This window comes from Malaya genurostris, chromosome 3, assembly GCF_030247185.1.
Source record: "Malaya genurostris strain Urasoe2022 chromosome 3, Malgen_1.1, whole genome shotgun sequence".
NCBI lineage: Eukaryota > Metazoa > Arthropoda > Insecta > Diptera > Culicidae > Malaya > Malaya genurostris.
The window spans coordinates 16,117,798-16,134,610 of NC_080572.1; the positions used below are offsets into that span (position 1 = coordinate 16,117,798).

The 16,813-nt window shown below is 35.8% G+C and overlaps 1 protein-coding gene across 9 annotated transcripts in view; it reads left to right on the plus strand.

The window, feature by feature from the left end:
• The window catches only part of LOC131439085 (huntingtin-interacting protein 1), a 58,517-nt gene that overhangs the window by 13,799 nt on the left and 27,905 nt on the right, over positions 1-16,813 (plus strand). The window lies entirely within an intron of this gene.

Below are 16,813 nucleotides of genomic sequence, written 5' to 3' on the forward strand. Positions count from 1 at the left end.
TGTTCAGCAGAGAATAAGTCACCAGAGTCATCCTTTGCTTATGGTTATTGGTTATTGCCACGTCCAGGAGGAATTTTAGAGGAAGAACCATTTTGTGATCCAGCGGTTGAATCTTTTGGATTGCTGTGAGGTAGTGGCGACAAATTTGGAATATCCTTCTTCGGTGGAAAATTATTTTCATCCTTCTGTAGAACATTCTTTCGCGTTGATTGTTTACGGGTCGCCTGTTTTTTTTATTCAACAATATAACACTGCTTAAGCTCTAAGATGCCAAGGGCTTTTTCTAATTTTAAATACCTAACTTAAAACTTAGGTAATGTCGTCGGCTCGGTAGTATCATTAGGTAACGTCGTCGCAGTGGTCGACTTTGGCAGATTCAGCCTTCAGCTGGTGATCGGAACCGGCCAGTGGATTGAATATATCATGAGAGTCTTCTAGATGACGTTTGTATGTATCTATCTTGACCGCATCCTTCGGTCCGTGTGGGTCCGCGGGACGCCTATTGTCGAGTTTTTGTGAACTCATCACGTTTGGGACACGATTTGCTAGTATATGGATGGTCGCCATCAAAATTCACACATTTTACTGCGATGACATCTAGTAGGCAATCGTTGGTATTGTGTGATTCGACACATTTCACACACCGACTTTTCATGTGGCAATTCCTCGCTCCATGGCCGTAGTTCAAACAGTTTCTTGCACTGTGTGACATCCCGATGTACCGGTTTATACTTTTGCCATTCGATGATTATATGAAATAACGATTTTATCGTTTTCAGTTGACCCATGGTGATGGAGCCCTTCTCCAGATAAATGATGCAAAAATGTGAAATATTCGTCTTTTATATCGATGCATTCTCGTACTCAAAACGCGTTTTGATTGGCTGGTGCTAACATGGGTCAAATCAGAGAGATTTTTCAATAGTGTAATATTGAAATACTTTTTTTTTGTTTCTATTATAGCGGCTTTAAAATTAATGTCATTCACCTCTTCGGGCCAGAAAAACTTTCTGACCCTATGTGCGGGGTTGGGAATCGAACCCAGGCGGGCTGCATGAAAGGCATCGACTTACCCATCACGCTATACCCGTCCCCCGTTGAAACACTTCAAAAGATTCGAAATTTTTCAACTTGAACAGTTGAAAAATTTCGAATCTTTTGGTAGTTAGATTGAATAAATTCTTCTACATATCACTGAGCTGAAATTTTTATCATGAAATTATGGCATGTAGCAAAAATTATGTTGATGCGTTAGATACAACAAGAAGTATTCACGATCAAAAACTTATCACTCTCTCAGAGGGTGAAGGCGTAAGTCGTATTCATGACAAAAAAAATCCAGTAATTGCTTTTCACGTCATGGAAACAGGAACTCAGTGGATCTATTCTTGGTCCTGTCCGGAGAAAGATAATAGGTACTATCGATCACCTTGCCCCTACAAAAGTTTGATTAAACTAGTTGAATCTCCAGAAACTCAAAGCAATGAAAGCAAAGCCTTGGTATTACATCCCTTTTGTGGAATTTGACCTTCTGTTACAACAGACTTCGCAGCCGATTCAGAGCGTACAGAACCATTACATGGCTGGTGCCTCGACCCTACTAAGAATTCCAAGTCGGGGCACGAAAACCTATCTCAGCCCGATTTACAACCCTACACGTGAAAAAATAAAGTGCGAACGACCGCAACTAGGTTAAAGCCTGGTAGGAATAAACGATATAATTTAAATTAAATTTGGATTGTCTCACAGTTAAAAACGAAGTTCTGGTGTTATTTCGACAAAACTTTGTTTGAAAAATAATCGACTTTGGGACTGAAATTTCCGAAATGGAATTTTTTTTATGCTAAATGTCTCAATAATGCATGAAACGACTGTGTTAGGTATGGTGTCAAACGAAGACGATAAAAGATATCTGAGATTTTTACATCTGTCACGGCCACCTGTCATGACGCCATCTTGATGAGATCGAGATCGGAATTTCAAAAAACAGTTATACAATTGTCATACGATTTAGCTTGTTTATTGCACGAACGTTAGAGATTTTTGAGTCGATTCTCTAACAATAACTTCTAGGTTTACCAAAAATACGCCGGATAGTGTGTAGAAGTAATTTTCACAATCTGAATGTCGCGATGAGTATCAAAACATCGCACTGTGTGAGCCCTAACACACGAAGGGCCGAACGTAATTAGTGTACTTCTAATTAACTTCAATTGAAAAACCAAGACAAATATGTTTCCTCTAATAAACATAATTTTTTGCTGATTAGTGTCTTCACAAAACTGGTTTGTAATCAACTTGCGCTTCTTTCGATGTGAAAGGACATTATGGTGGTCCATGTTTAGATGAAAATCTGGAATCTAGCTAAAATAGGTTCGAAGAATACGGCATCGAATGCCTAATTGTAACTATTGTAATAGCTCGAAGCGATCGATTTGCGACTGAATCCTCACATCATAAATGAAAATATTGCATTATAGATCGGTTATAAAGGAGATTTCAGGTTACAAACATCGCGTGTATCCAAATAATAAGATCGTATTATCTACCAAGATAAATCCTGATCGTTTCCTCACCCCACTAACACCACTCCATCCTGTGGCACTTGTGGTGATGCAGAGAATTCCTCGGTCACTAAAAGTAGCAAGTGTTGAACTAACATTTCTTCCCTTCCCACAGTAACCTGCATTGGCGAGACCACCTACGTTATAGATCATATCAAGCTCTAAGTCAGCTTAGGTTGGTCATTGAGCATGATTTACTTCTCCTTAGTATAACGCATTTGATTCAATATGCAATTTCAACTGATTTCTGATAAATTACGAGAAACTCACGGGTCGAGCTATCCCATTGCATGTCAGGTGCTACGATCCTACTGACACTAACAATCCTTCCAGGTCGTGGCTTGAACATATGATAACTGGTTTGTAAGACCAGTGCCCTATGCATTGAAGCGCCAACCCGGGCGCATACCAAGGTTTACTTTAGGTTTTTTTTTTCGAAAATTTGTTTCCACACGTTAGAACCATTTTCGAATACTATGTCACATATAGAAGCCACAAGGTTGAATAAAAAACAGATACTTTAGGAGTCAAAATAAAACTTCCGTGACTTAATGTTGTGCTAAGCCTCTCCTCCCCGTCTTGTCAGAATTTATCAAAATATTCGAAACACCCTCCCCCATTTAAACGTGAAGTAATTTGTGCATGACGCCCAAAAACTTAAAGTTGAGAAACTGTGCCAAGGAAACCTCTTTTCTAGATCTCCATTTGTTCGAATTACATCATTTTTTCGGAGTAAAAGTAGAATGACTTTTAAAAATTCACTTATTTGTACTAATCTTTTATGAGCAGTTCATCTGAAAAGTGGACTTCAGAAGAGTTATCAAGGTAATTAAAAAATTGTGCATTGTGCACCGTTTTGCAGTCGTTGAAGGTGAGTCGGTACATAAGTTGAAGGTTGACTAGTTTCTGAAAAAACTATCATAACTAATAGCTTATATTACAAAACATAGTTAAGCAAAATTATGCGCAATATTTAGCTTGAAAACTCACAACAAAATTATCTAAGTTTGGGCATTGGCTACAGGTTTTTCTTAGTTTGGGCATTGGCTACAGGTTTTATTCGAAAATAGAACAAATAATGGTGTTAAATTTCAATTTTCACACTCTTCAAATGCTAGAAAAGGTGCAACATGGTAACCCTATGAGAAGTATCACCGAATCAGTTCTTTATGAAATCGTGTTCAGTGCGATGATGTGATACATGACTATTGATTTCGGAGATTTTCTTTCGTTTTAGAAAATGATGCCGTCCGATAGAGAAACTTTCAAAGAAGTATCTGGCGACAACAAACTCTTTCACTACGTTGATGTTCACTGCCAGAGAAAACAACAATTGACAATGAGTTTGAAAAGTTATGATAATTTCAAGATCAAAATGCTTTCAAATTCTTATCAAATACCAACTGAATTTTACGACCCTCAATATCAAACACAAGATATATCAAAGACTTTCCGAAAAGAACTAGTGAAGCAGCTGAAAAATCAAATGTCATCGTCCGAAACCACCTGCTTTTATTCTTCGCTCCTCTTCGAAAGTGCAGGTATAAAAAACAAAGTGGAATTATGCGTTTTCGAAAATTGCCACCTTTCTCTAAGGTTTATCATGTTCCACTGGCTACACAAAGGAAGCAGCTGTTCTCTCACCACCAGTAAAGGTTTACTGTTACTGCAGTGTGCCTCTTTTCGATAGAACCTTCGCCGTTGGTCATCGGAGAAATAATTCATTTTTGCAAATTGATTATTATGAGAAGAGAAAAGCAAATTTTATGTCTATAACGCATACGCCCAGCACCCACGAAGTGCTTGCAAAATTCGCAATAAAAATGCTCTCTCATGTAGGTGCGAAACTCGCTGTTCAACTGCTGTTTCTATCGAAAGCCCTATTGAATAGTTGCATGTGATGACTCCACACACCAAGTGCTACCAGATAATGGGACCCGTGCGGAGAAAAAATAGTTTCATACTAGAGTGGCTTTTGCATATGCAGTTCCTTTACAGTAGTTGCACGAAAACATAAGGGGAAAAAGTGAAATTACACCCTAAAGAAATTGCATTAAAATGTAACAGATTCAATCTTCATCCGATACGGCACTACATGCAATCGGTCGGAATGTGGAAAAGAAATGTTTGGAAGAAAGTGGCCCTCTTACATTGAATCAGTAAAATATGTAAAACTTTTTAATCAAGCTAATTTGCCGATCGAGACAACCGAGTAGTCATGAAAATGTTCGCAAATTCGGCAGTTTTATGAAAGGAAAAAAACAAATGAGCTAGTAATTACAATTTCGGGTAATTTGAATTTCCAAATAATGATAGTGACCGGCTTGAGCTGCATAATAACAAAGTGCTTAACTTCAAGTAACGATTTCTTTTACATAGAGTTACCGTAATAGAACTTCTACAGCTTGGTTAGCATGGCGGCCAAATAATGAGCATTTGATATTCATTTTATACTTTGCTCAAATGTTTATTTTTTTATCGACCCTTACAGCTATAGCGGAGCCAACAATGAAATGAGATTTTGTTGAATGACGTAAAATAAACCTCACCAACTAGCGGAAAAGCGGTCCTTCCTTATTACCGTACCTATACATATGGGTTATCTTTTGACATAACATTCGTAGCATCAAGTTCTTTCATTTTAGCAAATAGGGTAACGGCTCCCTATTTCATCTCATTTGTAAAGACGTTACCTTAAAAACCTGAAGCCACTAAAGTCACTACGATTTTTTTCAAATTGCTGCTTAATTCGCCTTGCTCTACATTGGGAATTGATTAACATTCTTTGGAAATTAAAATAATATTCAAAAAATCAGCTAAAACACTTCTGATATGTTTACTACTGTGCTCCTAATTTCATCTCAAGGTTTTATATTCATCCCTAAGACAAGGCCTGACAACTGGGGGCTGCTTTTGCTTCAAAATGGACCAGATTCTGATTGGCTGATTTTGATGTTGCTACCCGCACATTGTGCAAAGAAAAAACTTTTGCAGGGTATGCGAGCAATGATGCCAAGTATAAAGAAAATCAAAAAACAAGTTTATTAAAATGTATAGTTTTAGCTCACAAATGAAAATGAAAATTTTCAGAAAATGTTTCACTTTTTTTCAATCTCATTTGTAATAAATGTTTGTAGTGGCAGCACTGTATAATTAAAATCAGCATCAAGCCGTTTTTCTTTTTAGTGAATTAAAGTGTAACCAAAAAAGATTGGTTAAATTAGTGTAAACTCGAAAGTGTGTTTAGTTTTACGAGAAGAATGAACTGTTGTGTTCCACACTGTGATCGCACTAAGCATTTCTATCCAAACTTGACTTTTTCCGGTTTCCAAAAGATCCGGTAACATTGGATTCGATTTTGCGTTCAGCATTAGATTTTCGTGTTTTGTCATCAAAGCTCAATTAATTGTTTTTAAGCTTTAATATATAAAAAAAATGCATTCACCAACACATTTTTCATGTTTATTTCAAATCCGAGTCTAAAAAAAATAAATTTAATAAATACTTTTTTCTTAGCATAATGTTATTAAAAAATCTGTAAATATGGCTACACTGTAGCCGATACGTTGGTATTCATTTCACAGGGCGAAAATGACGAAAAGGATGATTCGGAAGGAAGAATAAGAAGCCAGTTGTCAGGTCTTGTCTACACGCTTAAAAATAGTTACTCAAAAATGAGTAAGATCTCACTCATCTACAGAAAAAGTGGAACAACTCTAATTTAGAGTAACTCCGAAGTTACTCAAATTTGAGTTCTTCCACTGGAAACGATATTTGGGTAAAATCTACTCATTTACTGAGTAATACTTTATTCGTACATGTACAAAAATAGAGTAACTATCACTCAAATTTTGTGTGAAATTTTATTTCACATATACCAAATTTGCAAAAAAATTGCTCCTTTTCTGAGTGTATTGTATTAAAATGTTAAGTAATTGAACTCAATACTATATCAAGTGGTGGTCGCTTGGAGTAGTGTGTTATGCTCAGGCACCAATCATACACTTATTCCTCATAAATGACATTTGAGCATATTCGTTTCCATTCTAAAGCACAACACGAAGCTGATCATTCCGGTTTTTGCAGACACAACACCGTTTGTGTTGATCGACTCACCCTCGAAATACGCGTCTCACTAACAAAAAATACAACCTGTTGCTACAAATGGTTATTATAACTTTTAGACTTATAGCGAATGCGAATAGTAACTATAAAACGAGATTTTGCGTTAAACTCAAATTTAGAGTAGGAGTTACTCAATATCATTGATGATAACTACTCAATTTTTGACGTTTCCATGTATCATTTGAAAATGAGTAACTAGTACTCAAACTTTGAGTAACTTTTTCTAAGCGTGTAAGATTCTTCCTATCGTTGGTCCTTTATTCATTTCATAAATTAGCAATGGCGACAGCAATCAAAACGAAAATATTGCACTATTACAATCTCAGTTTCAAAATGTCAGAATTTGTCTTAAAAAGGACCTAATGCTAACTATGAGACAACGCATGATATTTTTAGAAACAGTTTGGAATCATTTCGACGTTTAAAATTTTTTGGATCGTTCCCGTTACCTTTCGTTTTAAATTCAAAATTTTACTGTGCAGTTAATTTGGAGAACTTAAAAAAATAGAATTGTTTCTATTTAGGCATTAGCCCTTCTAGAAACCAAATGCAGAACCAGAGATGCCGTTTATTCAGATTTTTCTGTATTGTATAGATTTTTGAGTTCGTATACTGATTTATATCAGAGTACAGATTTTATACAGATTTTCTAAATTTAATACAGATTTGTAGAGGTTCATAAAAAGTAAGAAGTAAAAAGTTAGACTTTTATCTCTGAGTATCTGTTAGTATTTGATTGCAGTACTTCTTTAAAAGTTTATTAATAAACGGACAAATCACATGTCAATGGAAATCTTTTGTCCAAATATTTGATGATGAACACTGATAAACATTTTAAACCAATTTGAACTGATTCATTTCATTAGTGAAAACAGATAGAGCAGATACATTTTTTCTATGAAAGTATCTGGAATCTTTGTGCACAGTCGATGAAGCACACAACACTTAACAGCGAGAAACTGTCACTTGCTTAAACGCCCTAATAATCAACCGAGATATAGCGGAAACAAACCAGTGCTACTAGATTTGCCACAATGGTTATTTCATTAGTATTTAACACGCTCTTTTTGGTAATATTCGAATCCGAAACAGTTTCATTGAAATATAAATATCAACAATATAATTAAACTAATGTCATGGATACCAAAAAATACTTGCTGGTGATAATTTGAAGAAGGAAAACAATTTTTTTTGTAACATTATGAGAAAACTTGGCAACTTTGCGACACCAAACGAGATGAAAACAAAGCGCCATCAAGTGAACTAAGTGATAAACTTTCATCTCATATTCTTGAAGACTTTTATTGCTTGTCGAGTAATTTTTGAAGTTTTTAATCGTCAATTACACAAGTGACAAGTGAGAATTACTAATTTTGAAGTCATCAAGCATTTAATAGTAGTGTAATTGTGCAAAATAGTGATCATGTTTTGAGACGAATCGCTTAGTAGATATTCAGAAACATGACGAACTGTAAATCTTGACACGAAAATGTGTCCTAAATTGAAAAGTGAGTCACTCTGGCACGATAGCGCTCGGATGACGAATCATGTAAAAAATAGCTACTAATAGTTTGGATAAGATTTATATATATTTATATATATATATATATATATATATATATATATATATATATATATATATATATATATATATATATATATATATATATATATATATATATATATATATATATATATATTACCGAAAATTATCCACCACAAAGTTTAACCGACGACTCAATTTGCAAACAATGTTTACCATCCCCGAGATCAACGCCTAGTTCGCAATTGGAACCGTGAAATGTTGAAAAAATCTAGAGAAGGTAAATGTATTCGCCATGCCAATCAGATTCATTTAGGGGCTGTCCATAGAAGACGTCACGCCGCAAGGGGGAGGGGGATGTTTCATAAAACGTGACCTTTTGTGACAGGGGGGAGGGGGGGAGGTTTTTGGAATGTGACGTCCAATATTTTCAATGAGCACATTTTTGTAATACCTAATTATATTACTGCTTTGCCCTATTTCCTGAAAAAAATCTCCACAATAAACGTTTACATTCTATAGGCAAACGTGTATTTGTTGATGTCAAAGCTTTTTCTTGTAAATTCGGAAATGAATGATGCAGGAAATCATTTCTGTTGTGATCAGCAAAAGTGCGCGGAGGAGCGAGTAAATTAGCGAAATAAATAAATTTTGCCTAATATGAGTAAAAAAGAAAAAGATTCCTTCAAACGGTTTAACTTAAGTTATGCACTGACAATTTTTGCAGTAATTTGATTTTCTAGCATTGATAATAGTATATCATAAGAATTTCTCTTATCTGATTCTGATGCAGTTTATTCAATTGGACTCCATTTGAAAAAGGGCGGGAGATCAACGATTTCAGGCGTAGATCATGTCATGTCTTATCTTGATCATATGTGATTTTCCTCCACCAACATCAAAGTTTATCGAATCATCCAATGATTGAACTTACATAAATCAAGAATCATTTCAGCTCAAAATCACTACCCATTGTGTGACGGAAGATCAGTACCGATATTGATCGATGTGATTTAAAATTCACTGATCAACTGATCATGAAAAGATTCTTCGGCAGTGATCTCGTTTTGATGAGGTTTTATTCTTTATTTTCTCAGCAATGTATGCTACATTAGGGAAATATTATTCTTTACCTAAAACAATAATATATCTGTGTACCCCTAGGAGGAATAAAACAGATGATTTAAATGTTTCATCAATTCCAACCAAATACTTTTGTTAATTTATATAATTGATATTAATAAAATAATTTTGATGATTTTGTAGTTTTAGGGATATTTTTTAATCTAATGACAGCATGTAATAAATCGATTTTTCCCTCATATTTGTATGGTTTGTCATTCATATTGAGAATGTATTGAGATGAATTTTATTTATTTTGAATTCGTGACATGTGACATAGGGGGGGTGGGGGGTCTTAGCTTCTGTGACAATTTGTGACAAAGGGGGGAGGGGGAGTCAAAAATCATCAAAAAAAGCGTGACGTCTTTTATGGACAGCCCCTTACCGCAGACTGTTATAAAAGTGTGAACATAATAAGCTAATTTCTCGCTACGCATATGGCGATTGGATTTATGCAGCGTACCGTTGAATGTTGTGTATCTGATCCCTTTTCAACGCACCTGATTCATATTCTAAAAATCGCAAATGACACAAAGCTAGTTAGTTATTAAATTTTAAAAGAGGTTTGCTTGCAATGTACTGTAAGCATTAGTGCTTTGGAAATAGTTAACATCAAAAATTATGCCTACAAGAGCTTAGGTTATGTTTTGTGAACCCGAAGCACTCGACCAATTTGACGTTCGGGTTGAGTTCCTATTTTTTAATTTCATTGTTGAATGGTCTCGAATTGTTTTTCGTTTTGTCTCTTCTTCTTCTTCTTCTTCTTCAACTTCTCCTTTGATATAACAGCTGTCAGATCTGTTTATGGCACAGTTATTTGCTATAACGCCAGTGTTTAAGAAGGTTTATTTAATGAGTGCTTCAAGAAGGTTTATGTGATGGGTGATTTCAGGAAGGTTTATTTGATGAGTTATTTACAAGCAACATGCGGTAACAGAGGTATTTTGACCACTTCATATATTTTGGCCCACCTAACAATATTACAACATTTGGTGGATATTTTTACAAAGTGGGCCAAAACAAAATTAATCCTAAAGTGGGCCAAAATACCTCTGTTACCCTACATACTGTGACACTAATGATAATTCCTAATAATATTCTGAAAGCTTGTTTGTATTCTGCTGAGAACCGTTCCAGAACCATTCGCGCCATTTTTTGTAGTACCTCGTATAAGCAATCAAAGAATGACACAGATTCGCAGAGATCGTGGTCAAACATAAGGGAGCAAGACTCTTTGTAAGCGTATGAGTAATGTCATCAATGTGTGCGTGAAAACAAATTCCGGCGCTTCCTTTCTCGATTTTAATCAATAAATCTTCCATATGGTTGAAAAATGAACCAATCAATACATTCTGCTTGAAATTGCAATTCACGAAAAGCGAAAATCTTAGTCTAAAACTCTCCCGTTTTTCTTAAAACTGCCCAAGAAAAATTATTTCTGTTTCAGCTTACTTCCTCTAACACATTTGATTAGCAATACACACATTCCTATATAGATTTCCTTCTGCAGAAATTATTGCAATATAAAGATTTACGTACCTTCTATAAGTAAACCCGCGAAACAGGAACCTAGAAAAGCAATGGATATGGAATGTTGTCGTAAAACTATTAATTTTTTCCAGAAAACTGCTTTTGTAATAGAAATTATTTAGTTCTGTTTATTTTGTGTAGCGCAATCTAATACAAATGCATTGAAGCAGTGTTGCTAACTTTTTTATTAAGGAATTAAAATCTACATTCATAAAATGTAAGCAATTTTCCATCAAACGTTGGTGAAAAATTGATCAAAACTGATAGTTCATCCAAAAAGTCAGGCTTAACATTCATTTGAGAATAAATTATGAGGTACCAAACCCCCAAAATGAATAAATTATTGTTAAAAATATTGTTTGAAACTCAATCGTGCAAGCCACTTTGATAAACTGGTTACACTGCATATATGAATACATAGATCTATGACATATGTACCAAATAAAATGTACGTAATACAAAAATTACCAACACAAGTTAACTTGGTTTATTCTTGATCCTTAATATTAACTGAACAGTCAATCTTATTGATCCAAAAATCTGCTACTATTAAGGCGCGTGGTACTATCCCTATGCACTTGTAGTGTATCTAGACCGATTAAGTAACCCACGATTTTCATAACTCGGTAGTTGGTGAATTCGTGCTAAATCGGGCGTGGTTAAGTGGTTCAGTTGGTGGTCAATGGGAAAGGAAGGGGGTAAAGAGAACTAATGCCAAATAAATTTTTTTTATCAAAAAGTAGTTTCGAAAAAAAAATACTTTTGTTTCATTTATGTTTCATATACTCTTGTTGCAACATTGTTTAGATAGTTTGGTATGTGATCGCGTACCCGGAAAACTTTTTCGGGGGAGTTTCAAATATGTGTTATAAAATTACTTGAAAAATGTTTTGAAACAAAATCGTTTGTTGAAAATTATTCATTTTATAATTGACTTAAATATTTAAAGAGAAAAGATTTCATATAACATTTTTCTGAGTTTCGGAGGGGATTCAGACCCCTAAAACACCCCTTGTATACGCGCCTATATGTGATATTTTATTTCAATTTCCAATCTCATCTCAATGCATAAATTTTTCCAGAGAGCCTTTTTTTTCAAAATCTTTCCCAAGATAATATTAGATCGCGACGTTTCAGGTATTTCAAAAACTTCTGATATAAAAAAACAATATCGTAATTTCACGTGAATCTATCCTTTCGCATTGTGGTTATTTTTCACGATTGAAAACATTCATACTTAACCTTGTATGATTTAGTTCAAATTTTTTTAAGAAACTTCGGAAATTTAAAAAAAAATGGACACTGCCGCTTTAGATCATTAGAGTTGATATTTATTTTGAGTGCTCATTACGAATCCAAGACTATGGTAAACTTAAACTGCAACGTATGCTTGAGTATCAGTATGCTTGAGTATCAGTTGTATATTGCGAAAAACGCCAAGATTCAGTCGTTCTGCATATCCCAGATCAATCCTGTATTCGAATTGAAATGACTCTCTTATCATTTGAACGCAATTTTCGAACACTTGTCGGGATTCAATCTCATACGGTTGATTTAACATAACATAGCAAGGAATTTTGAGTAAAATTATTAGAGGGATGAAATGGCTTATTAGCATAATTCCGGGTGTTTTTTAATTGTTTTTTGGTTTATTATTTACGTTTTGAATATTTTATTTAAAATTTGTTTCGACTAATTTCAATAATTCTTTCATTTTTTATTTCGACGACAAAAATGTTTTCGACAGAAATTTTTACGGTATAAATTCTAAGCCAGAAAGTTTTACATCAGAAAACTTTATGTCAAATTTCGTCATCGAAAAATTTACTTCAGAAATTTGCACGTTAGGAATTCTACGTTAGAAAGTTTTACTTCCGAAAGTTTTATCTCAAAATTTTGAAAAAAAAACGTTTACCTCGGAAATGTTACATCAAATATTTTTACGTCAAATATTTGTATTCCAGAAATTCTACCACAGTATCTTTTGCATCAAAAATTTTCCGTAGATACAAAAATCTTGTAAAATACAAGCACAACATCAGATGGTTCATCAGAACAAAATGGCTCGAATGGCACGTTCCCCTTGATATTTGGAGATTTGTGCCTTGCCATCAATTTGTTTTTAGCATCATTTTCCCGATATATAAGAGGGAAGGATTGAAAGGAAATGGTAAGGGTTGGACTAGGAGGATGGGAAAAAATGACGACACAAAAACACATAAAAGAAGAAGTAAATTCTGCACCCCTAAGGGATGCCGAACAATCTGCTGGGGATCACATCTGGTGGAAGCAGAAGTAAATTCTGAACCTCTAAGAGGTCCCGAACAGTCTGCTATTAATAAAACCTCCAACCCCCGAGAGGATTTAGAGATCTTACAAAAGCGACACCATTCTGCACTCCCGGAAGAATGCAGAACGATTCGCAGTATGTACGAGCAGAAGTAAATTCGGCACCCCCTAAAGGATGCCAAACAATCTGCTAAACCCTATTTAAGGTGAATACAGAAAGGATTCATTCACTCCATGAAGAACGATGAATCCTTCTGACTATAGCTCCTTACCACATTGGGTGAGAAACGAGAGAATATCCTTCAATTTTAGCTCCGCATACACAGACTCAACCATGTATGAAGAACCAAAAACCCGGATACGAAGCTGCGTCAATGCGGGGCAGTTACATATCAGATGATATGAAGTACCGTAATCGCATTCACACAAATCACACGAATAATACTCAGCACGTTGAATAGTAGCCATGTGATAATTGAGTTTGCAATGTCCAGTCAGAGCTCTGACCAGAATACTGCAATGATGCTTGGAGAAATGCAGTAGACACTTTGACATTTTCAGATTTAAATCTGGTAGAAATGCTTTTGTCTGAGCGCAAGTTTGCAAGCTGCGCCAGTAGCTGGCATGTTTGGATGCAGCCCAAGAACGAATCTTGTGCTTTATCCAACTAGTTGAAAGTGGTAAAGCTGGTTCAGGACCAACGAAATCATTCGTTGCACCAGCTCTAGCCAACTCATCAGCCCATTCATTTCCAGTAATACCAGAATGGCCGGGTATCCATAAGAAGTAAACAGCATTTGAAATGCTGAGGTCCTCGATTTGAGTTCGACATGCGATCACTAGATTAGACCGTGAGTCATTCGAACTGAGTGCTTTTAAGGCTGCCTGACTGTCGGAACAAAAATAAATACGTTTACCACAGATCCTCTACTGAAGTGCCGATTGTACTCCACACAGAATCGCGTAGATTTCTGCTTGGAACACAGTACAGTATCTACCAAGTGAATGAGACTGCTCCAGCCTCATTTCACGACAGTAGACACCAGCACCAGCACGACCATTCAACAGAGAACCGTCCGTATAACAAACTATGTGTTCATCAAGTTGTCGTTCCAGACAACCGGACAACCATTCCTCACGAAGAGGATAGCTCACATTGAATGTTTTGAAAGGAAAACTGCATGTGAGAGTTAGGTCACTAGGAGCGAGTAAATACTCATCCCACGTAACCATTTGAGACCACAAGCGAGTGTGGCTGGTAGCATAATCTAATGGGTTACTGTTCCAAAGCCCTGTAACCCTAAGACGGTATGCACAAGATAATGCTTCTTGTTTTAGGAACACATGTAGTGGTTTAATGCACAGTAGCGCCTCTAGAGCAGCAGTAGGAGTTGTCGTGAATGCTCCTGTCATCGCCATTAGGACCATCCTTTGGAGATGATTTAGCTTTGACTGAACTGTCGCGACTTCTCCTTTCTGCCACCATACAAGACATCCATATGCTAAAATTGGTCTAACAATAGTTGTGTAGATCCAATGAATATATCTGGGTTTGAGTCCCCATGATTTTCCAAAAGCTCGTCTGCATTGGCCGAAAGCCATGCAAGCTCTTTTAATCCTGAAGTCAATGTGAGCAGACCAATTCAGTTTTGAGTCAAGAATAACCCCGACGTATTTAACTTGATCGACCACAGTGACCTCTGAACCAAAGAACTGCAACGGACGAGCTCCTGTGATTATCCTACGATGAGTGAAAAGCACCATTGATGTTTTGCCCGGATTTACAGATAATCCAACCTGACAACACCATTGTTCAACAGATCGAAGGGCTTGCTGCATTAAATCAAAGAGAGTGTTCATGCTTATACCGGTCATCAATATATGATAATCGTCGGCAAAACCATAAGTCGGAAATCCAAGGTTATTAAGTTTCCTCAACAAACCATCAGCGACTAGGTTCCATAAAAGTGGGGATAGTACACCACCTTGAGGACACCCACAGACACTCAGTTTTCTAATCTCTGCTTGCCGAAGCGATGAACAAAGAAGTCGATTGCTAAGCATTGCGTGTATCCAATTTGTGATACTTGAAGGTATGCCATGACCACGGGCTGCTTCCAGAATTGAATTGAAAGACACGTTATCAAAGGCACCTTCAATATCTAGGAAAACTCCCAAGCAAGATTGCTTTTGTGAGAAAGCTTTTTCAATATTGTACACAACATCATGTAACAGGGTTGTAGTGGACTTTCCACGCTGGTAAGCATGTTGCATTCCATGTAGCGGATGCACGCCCAAACTAACATTCCTGATATAGTGATCGACTATGCGTTCCACTGTATTGTATTCCAGAAATTCTACCACAGTATCTCTTGCATCAAAAATTTTCCGTAGATACAAAAATCTTGTAAAATACAAGCACAACATCAGATGGTTAGTTAGTTATAGTTTTATTTAGCCCCGGATTTAACTTAAATAAATTAAAAAACTTAAAAAAATTCGTCGGATAGGTGAAGTGGGTTTAATACATATAATTTATATTTTTCTTTATTAACGAAGTCACTACAGAATTGTGAAACTCATCTGTCTTGTTTATGTATTCCAAAGCACAAAATAAGATCCGAAATGTTTCTGACTTGAAAGACGAATGAGCATATGTTTCAAATCTCTGCAGTAGAAACAAACAAACATTACTCGTTATCGCCATTTAAATATTTCCTCCATACTCGGTATCAAAGTTGTATTTGATTGTTACGCATTCAGATCAATTCTTTCGATTATATCGCGGATGCTCGGGTCATAAAAACACACCAGTTAACGGTTGCTTCGGAAGGTTAGGCTAGATCTGATTGCACAATAAATGCGTATCTACTTCTTCTGCATTTCTATTGTCTGAGCAAATAGAAGGAATATGCGTGGCACTAGACAGAGCTACTGATGGATTGTTTATGCTTCATGCTACTCGTTTTGACCGGTGTCTGTATGAAACCTTCCTATGCCTGTGTTGCTAATAAGCAATCAAAGTTGGTGTAGATTCCGCCAGTTTTCATGGAAATTGAAAGCTAGATCATCCAACTTCGTGAATACGAGATTAAATTCCGTTTGCAGAAAAATTTCAATATGAAAAAATCTATGAAACTATGGGATATCATTAATGAGAATATTTGCTCAACCACTATGCATTTACATTTTAAATAGATTCTTTATTTTTGTGTGGAACGGATCTCAAGATTCGCTCCGATAGATAAATAGATGTCGTTCAAGTCTATCGTACATCAGCACAGGTGCACTTGAAATAAATACAGACCGAAAAAAAATAAGTGTCAATACAAAACATACACTTTCCGACGCTATACTCAATGTAGGAGATGAGCTATAAATCACGACGTGTTAAGAATGATCAATGTTCAATCAATTTACAATTGCTCGTTAAAGTTCCGAATTCAGTTTGTTGTTTTGTGCAGGACGATTTTACTTTAAATCAAACTATTCAGATTATCAATTTCAGTAAAGAGTCCGAATATGAATCGAACAATGAAATATTGGCAGTAGTGTGTCATAAAGACGAATGAATAATACAAAATTGCAAAAGGTACTCCTCATTGATGATTACAAAACCCTCACACTTACCTCCCAAGTC